Source organism: Aotus nancymaae, unplaced genomic scaffold (assembly GCF_030222135.1).
Source record: "Aotus nancymaae isolate 86718 unplaced genomic scaffold, 86718_ANA_hifiasm-v0.15.2.pri h1tg000028l, whole genome shotgun sequence".
Taxonomy (NCBI): domain Eukaryota; kingdom Metazoa; phylum Chordata; class Mammalia; order Primates; family Aotidae; genus Aotus; species Aotus nancymaae.
The window spans coordinates 19,105,914-19,122,143 of NW_026988441.1; the positions used below are offsets into that span (position 1 = coordinate 19,105,914).

Sequence of the window (16,230 nt, forward strand, 5' to 3'; positions counted from 1 at the left end):
TTGTTGTTCTTTCTTTTTTTTGAGACAGAGTCTAGTTTTGTCGCCTAGACTGGAGAGTGCAGTGGCGTGATCTCGGCCCGCCTCCCATTCTCCTGCCATGACCCCGCGCACTTGTTCTACTGCTGTTGCCATGTGTGCATTTTGTGACTTGGTCCCTTCCCGTTTTGGTGCAGGCTCCTCCAGTGAGCTGTCCTCATAGATCCTGAGAAAACAGGAGCTGGTGGCTCTTTTTAGGTTTCCTCTCATTTTGCACCCAGGAGACCTCTCTGGCTCCTTCTGCACAGCTGGCCAAAAGCTGTCTGATTGACCCCACCATGCAGGGCTCCGCTGCAATGGCACAGGCCCAGAAGTAAGTGGGAGGAACATTTAGGTTGATCGTAGGTTCACTGTGCAAGATGAGCGACCCCAGAGGCGCCGAGGAGGGGGCTGTGAAGTTGCACCGGCTGGTCCAGGCAGTACCGAGTCGCCGTGGTGGAAGTGGAAGGCATCTTTGCTACCATGGGCTCCTTGCCTGGCATTGGCTTTGGCCACACTCCCATTAGCTGCCTGCCGTCCCCCGAGGCCCCTGTGAGAGTGGACTGCAGCCTCTGAGGGCCTCTGTCCCATCAGGGTCTTGGTTGGGGAGTATGGGGAAACCCTGGGTTTCTATCTCTCATTCCCCAGGAAGAATTTTCTAGCAAGACAAAGGCCAGAGTTGATATACTGGTGGCCTCTAGGCACATCCAGCACGCGGGCAGTTTCTGTTTGGCCCATGCAATGGGTATTTTAAAAGTTCGTTTTGGTTCATCTAAGTAAATCAAATTTGAAAAATCACAAGGTTTTTTTTTTTTCCCCCTTTTCCTGCAAAATCAGAGTAGCTGGTAATGTGGACTAGAATTTCCACAGAGCAGCAGTGCGGTGGTTGCTAAGTAGCCTTCATTCAGGGTGCATGCCACAGGCCCCACCCCTCCCTGTCACCTCCCCAGGCACTGAAGCCAACCCTTTTCATGGCCTTCATGCTGTTGGTTCTTTCAGAGATGAGAACAGCTTCTCATACCAGCATCTCTATCAAAAGAGAAGAAAAAAGATAATAGAAAGGGTCAGGGATTTCAAGAAAAATAGGGGAGCTGTGGGGAAAGGACTTTTTTGTTTGTCTGTTTTGCATGCAACCTGGCTAGCTTCACTCCCACGGGTGCCTCCAGGCCTCTGGAGCTGGTCCCTGACTCCAAAGGAGCCTTTCCGGTTCTTCCATGCCCGAAGGAGCTGTGGTAGATGGGAGGGCATGGAGCTGGCAGGCGGACCAGACGCCCACCTCAGAGGAGGCTGTGTCTGGTTCTGCGCATGAGAAGGCATGGCTCCAGGTCCTGGGCGCGTCTGGTGAGGCGCGGCCCCGCAGGAGCAGTTATGTAGGTTTGGCTCCCAGAGCAGCCAGACAGTAGTGATTATGCTGCGAGGTTTGGTGCAGGTCTTTAGAAAATCCTCATCCAGCCCTATCACCTGCTGGTGTGAAGGACGCTCCCTGCGGGAGTAATTATTCTGGGCCGCAAGTTTTTCCCCTCCTAGCTCTGAATTCTGTGTATGTCATGAAGAGTTTCATCCAGGAAAGGCTTACCTGCCGGCAGGCACGTCTGCTCTTGAAGCCTGGAAGTAATTTGTGATAAAACCAAAGCAGGGGCTCCTCCCCACCCCTTTTAGAGACTCCAACAGCTGGCTTCATGCCCCGGGGCTGTGAAGCTGAGTTTGCATCCTGAGGAACCTCCCAAGCCAGGCCATCCTCTGCCTGTGTAGTTCAGGCTGAGGGTTTGAACCCTCTGTCCATGGCGTGGAGGCTGGGCAGCGTGGGTCTTCGTGCTTCCTCTGGCAGCTGTCCAGGGGCGAGCCATGGGCCTGGCCACAGCTGCCTCCTTTTTCAGCTGCCCAGGGTGAGGAAACGTCTTGGGGGTGGCTGGGCGGTAAGAAAGCTGGCCTGGCCCTGCCCACTCTGCCGCCGTCCTCTCGAAGCTCCTACTGGCTGTGGATTTCCGCTCGCTGCTATGCTACAGGGTTTGAATGGGCCCGGATGCCCAGGAGCCAGGCTGCTGGTGGGCACGGGCCCCATCCCGTGTCAGTGTCAGGCCTCAGGCTGGGCCTAGGCTGGTGCGCTCCTGCCCCGCCTGCACAGATGGTGTTGCCACCGTCATGCATCCTGGGCTCCTGCACCTGTGGGAACTTGGCAGAGGGACAGAGGGGAATACATCTGGGGTCATTGTCGCCGCTGCCCACAGACTCAGCCAGCTACCTTCATGTGAATTCCACTCTCTTGTTAAAAAAGCCTGTTTTGTGGAGGCAGAGCCCCAGGGTCCATGAGGCTGTGTCCCTCTTCACCCCCAGCCATCCTGCATTGGTGCCTCAATGTTCCCCAGGACCACCCTCCGTAAGTGTGCCACAAGCCTTGTGGGTACGCCTGTGACAGCACTTGGGATCCCCTTGTTGGTGAGTGGTGATTGCTGAACTCTATGTCTGCACACGGGAGTGGACCTCTTCCCATGTCGCAGCCTTCAGACACAGCGCTGTGGCCCACACACGTGGCTCTGAAGTGCACGGTAGCTACCTCTCCAGCCCCGGCAATCGCAGCTCATTGCTGGAGGGCCCTGGCGGTCTAGTCTCCTGCACAGCCAATGCCTGGGTAGCTGGTTAGGTCGGAGCCTGGTTGGGTTTTGCTGGTGCTGTTTACTTTCTTACTGTCCATTCCAGCAAGAGAACAGGGGCTAGATGCCCTTGGTGGGGCCTGCTGATGGCCATGGAGACAGGCGCATGGGTTTGACAGTGGGAGGCACATCAGAAAGTCATGGTCCTGGGACCCTATCAGCAGAGGTGGCAGAAAAGCCTCACCACCCTGGGTGGGGGATTCTGATACCTGCTGTGCCCTCCCCTCTGGGCAGTGAGCAACTGTGGCTGAGAGCATGCCACTTTTGCAAAAGGGGCCCCAGCTTCAGGGCTGGGGAGGGAAGTTCCTCCTGGATGCGTGGTACAAACAGGGGACCCCTCCCCTCACTCCTGCTAGGCCACATGTACCCATGGGGCTCCCGGCCCCCCTGTGCTGAGAGGTTGCAGAGGCTTGGGGATGGCACGGGTATCTGGCACTGGTCGAAGCTAGACAAGTGTCATGATCCCACGGGTAGAAAGACTCCAGAGAGTGTCCGCATGCCTGGGCGGGTCTGGGGCTTAGCAACCAGGATGATCTGTCCGGTGAGGATGCACCCAGTGTGTCTCTCCCCAGCACTGGCCGATTCGGAATAGGCTTTATGCAGTCCATATATTTTCAGCATGAGCTGGAGTCTTTGAATCATTTATCTTGGCAGTTCTTCTTAAAGCTGGAGAAAGGTGGAAATTCATCTAGGTAGTGAGGAAAGAGCCTGGAAGAAAAAAGTGTCTGGCGGCTGCCGTGATGGGTGGCGTGCCTGGAGATAGTGCTGGTGGCTCCTGAGATCAAACAGATGAGAAATGGCTTCCCAGGAAGAACTCGGGGAATTCTAAGTAGGTAATGAGTAGTGACTGTCTTTTGATTTACGGCAAGACTTGGCAATCAATCTGTAATGCTTTGAAGAGGAAAGAAATGAATCCCCAACAGGCTGCGGGGTCTGGGTGGTTTGGACCGGCGGCCCTTCCTTGGTGGGTGGGGGCAGGGGCAGGCAGGCTGGAGGTCGTGGGCTTCTCTCTTCTGCCACGGGGAATAATCAGGCCCCTCCTGGTGGGCAGCAGGCCGTGTCCAGAGCCGGCTTGGGGGAAAAGACTCCTCACACCTGTCCGGTGTCCCCTGAGGTCCTGGCTTTGAGTCTGGTGGGACTTGAGTTCAGAGCTTAGGTCATGGGCAGTGCAGGCCCTGGTGGTTCGCACACTCACTCGTGGATCTGGGGTCCTCTCTTCCACCCCTCTGGCCTGAAGGTGCCTGTGTGAGTGTGCTAGGGCTGCCCTACAGAAGACCACAGCCCTGCTGACCTAAGCAGCGGAAGCCTGTCTCACCCTTGTGGCGGCTGAAGTCCGAGATTGAGGCGTCGGCAAGGCTGGTAATCTCTGAAGCCTCTCTCCTGGGCTTGCTGCCTTCTCACCCTGTCCTCACACTGCCTTTCCTCTGTGCGCACGCATCCCTGGGGTCTCTCGTGTGCTCAGATGTCCTCAAATAAGGGCAACAGTCAGAGTGGGTTCGGCCTGCCCTAAGGGCCTCCGTTTAGTCTCATCACCTCTTTAAAGCCCCGAAGCCCTGTCTCCAAACAGTCACATTCTGAAGCACTGTAAATTGGGGCTTCGATGTGCGAATTTGGGGAGACACCGTTGAGCTGATTGAAGTAGTGCGTTTAGTCTCTGGAGAAGCCAGGCCTGGTTCCTCACATGTTGGTTCATACACGCTGAGTCAGCAGGAGGCACCGCAGCCCACTGGACGTTTCCTGAGCCTCTGGTCTGGGCCCTCTGCATGTGTGTGATTAAATGAGGGACAAGATTCCTTTAATCCTTGAAGCAACCTTCTGCGTATGGAACCATTGAGGAGGCTGAGTGACCCATCCAGGATCACACTGTGAGCTAGAGGGGGAGGCAGGATTAGAACCTTGGCATTCGCCCCGGAGCCTGCGCTCCACTTCACTGTAGTAACCTCCAACTTTCTGAAGGGCTGGGCTGGCCTCAGGCTGGATGCACAGCCAATATCCCAGAGTGGGAGATAGACAAGTGGGAGGATTACAGGCAGTGATAAAATGTTCTCCAGGAAAACGGGGTGACCCTTGAGCAGAGGCTGAGAAGGGTGAGAATCCCTGGCACTTGCCATATGGAGAGAGGGCATAGTGGATGGGGCATGGCGGGTAAGAGAGGAGTGGGCTGCACAGCCAGGTCTCCATGAGACACCAAGTGGTTTCTGGGAGCTGGGGAGTGCCTGGCCCAGCTGGGGCTTAGCTTTGAGGGGTGAGTGGACGGAGGTGGTCACGGGGAGGACAGTGAAGAGGCTGCTGTTTTAAATAGAAAAGCTTCAGTTTTCTGTTTCAAATTTTTTAATTAACTGGTGGGCTTGGCTGTGGGAGGGAAGGGGCTGGAGGGTGAATTTGGAGGTAGAGTTGAGAGTGCTCACCTATGGATTGCATGCAGAGGGTGAAAGGCAGCGGGGGAGAGGCCCTGAGTCTCCATCACCCAGTGGTGTTTAGCCAGTGTCTGCACTGAGTCAGGTCCCACCTGGCATGTGTCTGCTGCCTGGCCCCTTACCGGGACACAGCTCGGGGCTGTGTCAGTTGCTCCCTTCTCCATCCCTCACAGTCGCTGTTTCCTGCTTAAACCTCAGAGGCTCTGCCCACAGGCTGTGCTTCTTATGAAGTCCATGATTTTGAACGAGGAGAGATCCCCCGGGCGCTGGCACTGCACTTTCCGTCCCAGCCTGGCAGGGTTCCATGTCCCAGCCTTGAGAGTGTGCATGTGTGTGTGTGGTGTGTGCACTTACTGCATGTGCCCCTCTCCCTGCCTGCCAGAGGACATGCAGCATGTGTGTGTGTGTCTGTGTGTGTGTGTGCATGTGATGCGTATACCCATTACACTCTTCTCACCCTACCCGCCTGAGGGCTCACTGTGTGTGTGGGTGTGCTTCTGCGCACGTGCGTGATGTGTACATCCATTACACATTCTTCTCACCCTACCTGCCTGAGGACACAGTGTGTGTGTGTGTGCACGTGCATGTGTATGATATGTACACCCATTACATACTCTTCTCACCCTACCCACCTGAGGGCTCACTGTATGTGTGGGTGTGCTTCTGCGCATGTGCGTGTGATGTGTACATCCATTACACATTCTTCTCACCCTACCTGCCTGAGGACACACCGTGTATGTGTGTACACATGCGTGTGTGTGTGATGTATACACCCATTACATACTCTTCTCACCCTGTCTACCTGAAGACACACTGTGTGTGTGCTTGTGCGCATGTGCGTGTGATGTGTACACCCGTTACACACACCCCTTCACCCTGCACTTGCCTGACTCTCAGATCACTTCTCTTTCAGCCCATTCATTTGTTCAGCAAACTTTTTGTTTTTTTTGGAATTAGAGTTTAAAAGGCCTTTCTTTATTTGTGTTTTCAAAAAAATTCCAATCTTTCACTTGTTTTTGTATTGTTTTCTTTGTAAATTTAAATCCTTAAAGAAATATGCAGTTTATCTTGGTGAATGGTGTTGTGTACGTGGTAATTATGTTCATGCATCTAAACAGCAATTATGTAGGAAGTAGAATCATAAATAAGCATATAATCTTATGAATAAATTTAAATCAGTAATAATTTTCAGTTTTCTATTTAAATTTTTTAAATTAATTTGTTCAGTCATGTATCAAGAAAGGCACATTACAATATCACATTCTCCCCAAAGTGGAAAAAAGTCCAAATGTCCACCAACTGCTACCTGGATGAATAAAATGTGGCATGCGGTCCAGCCATACAAGGGAATAGTATTCAGCAGTTTGTAAAATGAGGCACAGGTGCATAGGACAGAATCAACAGAGCTTGAAAACATGACGCTAAGTGTCAGAAGTCAGGCAGCCAAATGCCGTGTGATTCTGTTTGTGCAGAGTGTCAAGAACAGGCAAGTCCACAGAGATGGGGCCGTGAGTTTCCAGGAACATGGGGGAGAAAGCAGGGAGGACTGACTGCAGATGGGTTGTGAGTTTCTCTGGGGGGTAATCAAAATGTTAGGAAATTGGTTTTGTCAGCAAACATTTATGAAGCACCTACTGTATGCCAGGTGCTGTTCTGGGCCCTGGGGAGGCAGTGGTGAAAGAAAGGCCCAGCCCCCGTGTAGCACAGTTCTGTGGGGGGAGGCAGTGGACAGCCCTGGTGGACGTTTCCCGAGGCCTGACCACGTGCCAGCCCTGCGCTTATCTATAATTGAATGACAGGTAAGATTTATTTAATCCTCAGAGCAACCCTCTGAGTACAGGGACCATTATTTTATCTATCTATGTATCTATCTATCTAAAACAGAGTCTCACTCAGTCACCCAGGCTGGAGTGCAATGGCGCAATCTCGGCTCACTGCAACCTCCACCTCCTTCCGTGTTCAAGCAATTCTCTTGTCTTAGCCTCCCAGGTAGTTGGGATTACAGGTGCCCCACCCCCCAACACCCAGCTAATTTTTCGTATTTTTAGTAGAGACAGGGTTTCACCATGTTGGTCAGGCTGGCCTCGACCTCCCAATCTCAGGTAATCCACCCACCTGGGCTTCCCAAAGTGCTGGGATTACAGGCATGAGCCACCGCATCTGGCCCAGGGACCTTTATTAAGCCCCTTTTATAGGCGAGGAACAAAGAGGCCGAATAACCCGTCCAAGATCACACCACAAGCTAGTGGGGGAGGCCGACCTTGAACCCTGGTCTTTGGCCCCAGAGCCTGCACTCCACTTTTCCATGGTGACCTCTGCCTGATGGAAGGGCACCTGCATCTTCTGACCTGGTAGTTACTGTCTCAGTGCAGGGCACTGGAAAGTCACAGTTGTCTTGCCGAGAAGTTTTAAAATACCTATAAAAAGGACAAATACCTATTGCATTATGAATTATGATGACAAATAACATATTGCCAGAGTCAGACCAGCTCTCATAAGGGAAAAGTTTCTGCCTGATGAAGTGGAAAGAGACTGCCTGGGAAGGGGCTCAGCTCCCCCATCCACCTCTGGGTCAAGATTGGCCTCGGCTGGGAAGCCAGGGGCTATCGCTGCGGCCCCAGCACTGTAATCTCTGTGGCAGAGCCAGGTATACAGCAGGCGCTTGTAAATGCTCCCGAGTGAAGAAAAGAAATAGGGCTGCCTCCTCCACTGGTGGTGGGGAAGGAGAACCAGGTGGACTCCTCACTCAGCACTCGGAGGATTCAGCCTGACTGGGTGCAAAGATGTGCAGGTCCGAGCAAGGTGGCGGCCTCCCTGTACACTCTTCCAGGCAGCCACATTTCCTGGGGATGTGGTTACCAGCCCTGGTGAGCCCGACGGCCCAGTGGTTATCAGGGAATCAGGTCTGCACTACTGGGCTGGCCGATAAGGGACACGTGTTGGTGTTGCAATGAGGTTCATGTGGCAACCATTCCCAGATGGTCCCAGGGCCAGACACAGGCCAGCCTCACCGGAAAGATGTTAAATGCCAGGGCATGTTTCTGAAGGTGTCATCTCAGGAGGCCTTGGAGCCAAGGCTGAGCCTCTCAGCTTGGTGGAGACAGCAAAACCAGGCTCATCATCCCTTCAGGACCAGGCGTGACCGGCATCATCTCCAGATGTCGTAGGTGGGGCCAAACCATCTAAACATTACATGTAGGGTTGTCCATTTCAGATACTCCAATTTGACCATTCAGAGGGTTTACCTGGAGTACAGCATGGGTCTCCCAGTCCTCTCCCTGCTCCCAGTCAAGCAGGCTGATGGGCGCCCACTATGCACCACCCATCCTGGGAAGGCAGGCTGCCCGTGGACCTGCCCTGGCCTCTGGCTGGCGAGCGTTCCTCATTTCCAGCCTGCTAGTGCCCCTCACTGGATTACATGCATGTGCTGAGTAACGACAGATGCCGGGCACTCTTCTAGGAGTTGGGGAGGCACAACAGAAGGAAACCCATCTGCAAAGCTCTAGAACGGAAATCAACCCAATAAAGAAGTCAGATACATAGTGCATTCAATAGTGACCAGCACTGTGGAAAAAGAAGAGTGGGGATGACAGTAGAGGGAGTCCTGGGAGTGACTGGCAGTGCTGAGTAGGACGATGTGGAAAGCCTTGCACAGAGCTGACAGTCAGGTGAGACCCAAAGCGGGTGGGGGACTGAGCCTTGGGGTGACAGAGAACAGAAACAGCCAGGAGACCCGAGGGGCAGAGGAGAGGACTGGAGGTGGGAGGTGAGGCCGGAGAGGCGAGGGCCTGAGCAGAGGAGGGCTGTGGTCTAGCCGTTTGGCTGCTGTCCAAAGCAGAGATGGAGGGGCTGGGTCAGGAACAGCAAGCCCAGGAGGAGGCTCCTGCAGCCCTGGGGTCGAAGTGGATGGGGAAGGAGCAGGCAGGCCCTGGGTAGGTTGTGAAGGCAAAGTCAGCAGGACTCAATGGCCCATCAGGGCTGGGTGGTGTGGGAAGAGTCCAGGATGGCTCCAGGGGTCTGGCTTTGGGCAACAGAAGGACGGAGCTGCTATTGAGTGAGGTGGGGAAGACAGGGAGAAGAGTCCAGACCCTTTATGCCTGGGGAAGTTGAGGCAGCAGAGGGGCGAACAGAAGAGCATCAGGGGAGAGGTTCAGAGGTTTATTTCCAGGGTCACTTGTCCTGCGGCAGGTCCCAGTGGTTGTCATTTAGAAGGCTTAGAGACGCTTGAGGAAAAGCCAGTGTCAAATCATTTAAGAACCTCTCTGACAGGCACAGTGGCTCACACCTGTAATCCTAGCACTTTGGGAGTCCAGGACAGAGAGAGATTGCTTGAGGCCAGGAGTTTAAGCCCAGCCTGGGTAACACAGTAAGATCTCATCTCTACAGAAAAAAAAAAGAAACTTTCTTGGAACCCTGCCTTGGAAAGTTTGGCCTTTGCTCCAGGGAGTTTATAAAAGGCATTTATCAGCCTCAAGGGTGGTAGCACCCTGGAGGTTGTGATCTCATTTAATCACAGGACAGGCTGACAGTCAGGGGTGCCAGCCGCTCCGCACAAGCTGGGGATAGCCTCTCTAGGACGGTGCTGGGATGTGTGACCCACAGACACTTGAACCCCCTGCAGTGGTCATCCCTCAGCCGGGTCCTTCCCACCTGGGCTGTCTCCTTTGCTGAGAGCCCCCGAGGAGCTAAAACAAATGGCCCGGACCCCAGAGGCATTGCCGAGCAGCCCTGCTAGAGCAGCTGGGGAGGTTCGATGGGCCTTACAGCCCGCCCACACCAGAGGCCAGCCCGCCTTGGCCTAGGCCTGCACATTCCCAGGCCTGTGTGCACAGAGGGAAGAAGTCTTTAAGCGGACCTGCCTGTGCCTGAGGTCTGGTCCCCTCTGGCAGAGGATCTGCAGGCTCTGGTGCCGCTCCTCAAGTCCTGCCAGAAGTCATGGCCACCAACAGCCAAGAGCCCTCGGCTTGGGTGCCCGCCCAGAGGGAGGCAGGGGCAGGGAGGCAGGAGGCCAGGAGGCACAGGACTCAGGTGCTGGTGGGGAACCTCCGGGCTGGGACGCATGTAAGATGTGCCCAGGCTATGGGAGCCCTGGCCACGTCACACTTTTCCCTCCTCAGGGGAAGCACCTGGGGTGAACAGGCTGTGACGTCTCAAACAGCCCCTCCAACCTCAACCCTGTGTCCTGTCCTTGGGCAGCCACTTCTGTACTGCCAGGGAGGAGGACTGTGCTGCCGGCCCGTCCTTGATCACAGGCCCCTGTTTGACTAGGAGGCACTCCACCTGTCCCTTGTGTCCCAGCACTTTGGGAGGCCAAGGCAGGTGGATCACTGGAGCTCAGGAGTTCGAGACCAGCCTGGCCAATATGGCAAAACCCCGTTTCTACTAAAAAATACAAAAATTAGCTGGGCGTGGTGGCACCCACCTGTAATCCCAGCTACTCAGGAAGCTGAGGCAGGAGAATTGCTTGATCCCAGGAGGCGGAGATTGCCGTAAGCTGAGATCGTGCCACTGCACTCTAGCCTGGGAGACAGAGTGAGACTCCATCACAAACACACAAAAAGAATGGGGAGGAAGCACTCCTCTGTTCCAGGGTTGCCATGGGTTGGTACTAAGGTGTCACACTTCTGTTCTGAGGAGGAGAACCAGCCCTGGGAGAATGTTTTACTCCAGGACAGCTGCCCCTGGCAAGGCTGGGCTGTTGGCTTCCAGCAGAACCCTGCCCACCCCCACCCCCATCTCCTCAGGGCCACTCCAGTCCTGGATCTGGGCACCTGGGCAGTGGAAACAGTCACCATTGGCAAGGCTGGGGGCATAGAGTGCCCTAGAGTAGGTCTTGGCATCAAACCTCATAGGGCAAAGGGCAGGGGAGAGAGACCCTTGGACCTGCCTCTTCTCTTGATGTCCAGCAGTTGCCATTTTCTGGCAGCCACAAGAGTCACCCTGGCCTGGCTCAGGGGAGAGACAACCAGCTGTGTGGCTCTGGGGCCCCTGCGGAGCATGATTGTAAGACGGGCGTTGTTTTCCCTGCAGAGCGGGCATAGTGTATGTGTGCCCTGGGAGAACTGATGGGAGTCATTCCAGGCCCAGCAAGCAGGCAGCTCTCTTTACTCTGTGCCCAGCTGAGGGTCCGTGCTAGAAACCCAGCACCCTGGGTCTGCCCTCTGAGATCCCCACTGGGTTCCTGAATGTCCCTGTGGGCTGCTTCTGGGCAGGGGGCCAGCTGATGTGATTGGAGGGCTACTTCAGGGGGCCAGGAGAATTACCTGTTGCTCTCATGCACCCAGCTCCTGCTTCGTGGTTAGACATTTCACCACACTGTCCTTCCTGCATTGTTTTTCCCGTCCCTTTCTCTGGCTCTGCTGCGACTTTGTTGTTGCGGGGAGAGCCAGGGTGTCAGACTCCATGTGTTACTCAGAGTCTGGACCCTGCCTCTTCTAACAATGAGATTACGTGCCAGGAACTGGCGAGGGTTGAGAAAAATGGTTGGCACTGCACAGTCGGGGCGCGCCTTCGGAAATCACTGCCTGAGTCGTTTCTGACACTACTGCTCCCCCGGTCCCCTCCTGATGACGCCACCTACTTACCTGTGGTGGGCAGTTGGGTTGGATTTATTACAACGGGCTCTCTGCACTTAGCAGTAGAGAAAGATGTTTGTCATCTTGCTATAAAACATCAAATGCATTGTGATCTAAACGATTGTGACAGCAGAGAGTTCAACCACAGTCTAAAATTTTAACATTATTTATGATGCTTCGAGGCCTGGTGCCTACAGTATCTTCTTAATCCAGTCTAAATCTGGAGCGCTGTCTCCCGGGCCTGCCCCCGTGTCTCCCCTGGCTGTTAATAACAGCTCCTCCAGGCGGCCTGTCTGCCGACGCAAAATCCATCTGAACCCCGGCATCTCATGTGGCTGCTAAAAATTGACGTTTCTTTATTGATGCAGCTGGCTCCTGCCAAATACTTGGGGACAAATAAAAGTGGCTGAACCCAGAGACAAGCAGAGAACCATTTGTTCATGGAATTGCCAGCCAATTGATGGAGGTAGTTAAACAAGCTATCATTTAAAAGAATCTTGAAAGGAGAAAGTTGACCGTTTTGAGACATTAACATTCAGAGTAGTGTGCAGGGCCGGGCAACACAGCCTTTCCGAGGGCTAGAGCTGGGTGGTTGTGGAGGGTGTGTCTCTTCTTCAGGTTCCCAGGCCATGTGCTCAGAGAGCCCCACTCGCTTTGATTCTTCCGTGGCCCCTGGAGCACTACCACTCTGCCTGGTTGCTGCTCCCCTTCTGTGCCAGCTTCTCTGGATTTTCCACTTGTTCTTTCCTCTTCCTCCAGGAAGTCTTCCATCAAGCCTTGTGGCTTCTGCCTTGTTTGACTTTAACACTCTCATAGTTAAGCAAGATCACTCGCCTCCCTGTGGACTAGGGGCCTGCCTTGCTGGTGCTGTGAGTGTGGCACCACGTGGCTGGTGCTCAGACCCGATGAAGCGGCCCCAGCAGCCTCTCTCACACCTGGAGAGCTGGGCGTGCTGGCTTGCTCAACTGATTCCCTTCCTGGCCCTCCTGGGAGGCAGGGGTGGGTGGGCCAGTGACCCCAGGAGCGCTAGCTCAGTCCTGGCTCAGTGCCCATGAAGTGATTGCTTTAGACCAGCAGCAAGGGTGGGAAGATGGAGGAGGTAATAACATTGATTTTCCCATAAACGTGGAATTCATGGTGAGAGGCCCTTCCTGGCAGTACCTAACCTATCTTCTCCCCAAGACCCTGCAGAGAGAGTGGAGTGGGTCTCAGGTGGGGCCTGCCAGGCAGGCACTTGGCTCATAGCCTGTGCAGGCTTGCAGCCTGGGTGGGACTGAGCCCTCAGACCAGGTCCATCATGGTGAGGCAGGTGCACCCCTGTACTGGGCCATCGGGAGATGCTGAGGACGGCTCCTGCCTACCTCCTAGGCAGGGCTTGGGGCCTGCTGGGAAGGCTGACCAGTGAGCACCCTCATTCCTTCTCTTCCTCCCCAACTTCTTTCTCTTCTCACTCCTCCTTTTCTTCCCACTCCTCCTCTCCCTCCTCCTCTCCTTTTTCCTCTTCCTCTTCCTCTGACCTCCTTTCTCTCTCCCTTCCTCCTCCCTCCTCCCCACTCTTTCTCCCACTCCTCTACTTCTTTCTCCTCTGCTCCTCTAGGCCAAAAGCAGTGCCCTGAAACTAAGGTGGGTGCAGAGATGTCAGAGGGAGCCCTGGGCCACTTTAAACTCAGACCTGTATTCCCCTTCAGCAGCCGGCCACACCCTTCCCCACTCACTGCTTCCTGGAGGCCAGTGCGCCTCCCCCATGCCCCCGCCTTCCCCCAGTGTTTGCAGCCCTGGGAAGGCTGAGGACCTGCTGAGATCCTGGAGGGCACCCCCTGGCCTCAGACTCACCTTAGCATCCCAGTGACCAAGCTGGGGACACCATGGGAGTGTGGGTTGGGCTGCACGGCCTCTGCCCGTGGCCTTGGGAGGTTCTGACCCTCAATCCTGTCATGATTGAGAACTGAGGGCCATACGAGCAATAGCAGATTCTCACAGTGCCCAGATGACAACAGCCAAAGCGTGGCTGCCACTCCCACTTGACGGGCATGACACTGAGGCCAGAGAGGTCTGCTGCCGGGCCCAGGGACCCCAGTACCAGGGCAGGCCCTGCTGGGACCGAATGATGGGGGTTGGTTCTGGAGGGGCCGTTGTCCCAGCCGGATCTGGTCCAGTTGTCCTTCACTCCGGACTCGGAGTACCTCACCTCCTGGCACCTGTCCCTGCGGAGGGGCCCGGGCAGCCGGAAGTGACAGGGAGGCAGCTGATGAGTCACTCCCCGGGGCCTCAGCTGGACCTCCAGCTTCTGTTTTCCATCATGTTAATTACATTTATTATTCATCAACTGCTAAAACTGGCTCTGGGGCCTCCATTTTCCAAGCCCCCGGGTTGTGTCCCAGCTGAGGCTCCCTGTGGCTTTGAGTCGGGATCAGACACTGGCCTAGCTGAGGGGCCTTTGGGTTTGACAGTGAAAACAAAGGATCCCAGCCTGGTGGTTTTCCGGCAGCTGCAGGTGGCCAAGGCTTTGCTCTCCTCTGTCTGGAGATGCCAGATGGATGAGGGAACTGCTGCCTTGGCCGCCTCACTTGGCCTCCCCGGCGCCCAGCGTTCTCTGCCGCCTTCTCCATCCCTTGTCTTCCTCCGGCATCGCATTCCAGTGCACGCTTTGATCTTTCCTGAGTCCCTGGGCTTGAAAGCTACTGTCTACCCAGCTGCCTTCCCTCCAGGCTGCCCTCAAGGGTCTGTACCTCCCCACCCCAGCCTGTAACACCCAAGTTGTCTGTATTATGCCTTCACTCCCAGAACAGGGAGGGTCAGGGACCAAGGAGGGCCGGACCTCACCCATGATATGCCAGGCTTCTGCTGCTCCACCTGGCTGAGCTCTGGCCCTGCTCCCAAGGCCCAGGGACCACCCCAAGGGCATGACCTTTCCCAGCTGCTCTGGACACCCTGGGTGGCAGCTTTCACCCCTGGCTGAATGGAGTTGCATTTTATTGTCATTCTCTCATTCACAATAAGCTCTCCGTTTCTGTGAAGTTCACCCCTGAGGCCAAAGGAGGCCAGATGCGCTGTCATCCCTTGGGGAGGCCGGACATTAGGAGAACCCTGTTCCTGCCTGCCCTCAGGGACGGTGCAGTGGGGGAGTGCCCAGTGGCTCCCAGGCAGACTGAGGTGCCCCGATGCCTCCTGCCTAGGTTCACAAAGAGATGGGCTTCAGAGTTTCTTATCTGCCAGAGGGCATAAAAAAGCAGAAAACAGAGATGCCAGAACCATCGCTGTTACATGGCTGGCAGTTCCCACACAAAACCAGGCATTCCATGCCTCGTGTCCCATAGTCCCCCTCTGCCTGCCCCAGGTGCTCTAGAGACACATGAGGTGGGGAAGGGGTCTAGAGCTGAGGAGAAGCCAAACCTGTATACGGCGGGTGGGTAAACTGTGGGTGTCCCTGTTTAGCCCTGGGCCGAGCTAACCTCAGACCTGTATTCTCCTCCAGCAGCTGGCCGCACCCTTCCCTGCTCAGTGCTTCCTGGAGGCCAGTGCGCCTGCCCCACACCCTCACCTTCCCCCAGGGTTTGCAGCCCTGGGAAGGCAGAGGACCTGCTGAGAGCCTGGAGGTCACCCCCGGCCTCAGACGCACCTGAGCATCCCAGTGACCAAGTCGAGGTGCTTGGTCAGTGTATTAGTGAATTAGAAATTCTCACGTCTATTAGTCTTGAATTGAATTGGGCGGTGAAAATGAACGGGTTGTTGCCACAGTTGGGACACAGACGGCCCTGAAAGTGACATCCAGCGAAAGAAGCCAGGCTCAGAAAGGCACGTACAGTCCCATTGACATAAAGTTCCCAACAAGCAAAACTTTGGTGACCAAGGAGGAGAGGGGAGGGGAAGGGGCAGTGAGGGAGCCTGCTAGGAGAATAGAAATGTCCTGGGTCGTCACCTAGGGGGCACATTTGTGAGATGTCATCAGTCTGGACGTTTAAGATGGGTGTGCTTTACTGGCATATATTTTGATAAACAGGCTTGTGCACACACCAGAATGGCCAGGCATTGCTCCTGCGGCCAGAGAGGCTATGCGTCTCTTGACCCGAGTGGTCCTCCTAACTTGCAGACATCTCCAGAGCTACAGGCTGACATGGTAAAATGACCATTTGCACGCCTGCAGAATTATTCTGTTGGCCGATTGACAGAAAGAAAATGAAAAGTTAAATGCAATTTAGGGAAGTATCGCCTGGGCTGTCTGTTCAGGCCAGGACCTGAATATTGAGTCTATTAGAAGCAATTATAAAAGGGACAGCGCTTCTTAATGTTTCTCATTTGACAAGAAGGTTTTTAAATATGGGGCATTAGTTAATAAAAAGACCCCAGGAGCCCATTGTGATATATTACCTAATTCCTAACAGTCCATAGCCATTGAAATAGGTAAAAAGGGGATGTAAAATTAATATATGGTTATTATTAAAATTGCCTTATAAATTAGTGAAGTCCCCTGGAGGTACAGAGTGGGCATCGTTATTCCAAGAGTGTCTCAAGGGCTTTGGTGTACCCTGTGTGTTTGTGGAGTGAGCGTGCAGGGAGAAGAGAGCTCTGGCT

The 16,230-nt window shown here is 54.7% G+C and overlaps 1 protein-coding gene across 1 annotated transcript in view; it reads left to right on the forward strand.

The window, feature by feature from the left end:
• Positions 1-16,230, forward strand: part of PEPD (peptidase D) — a 127,554-nt gene that overhangs the window by 65,752 nt on the left and 45,572 nt on the right. The gene's annotated exons all lie outside the window — the stretch shown is intronic.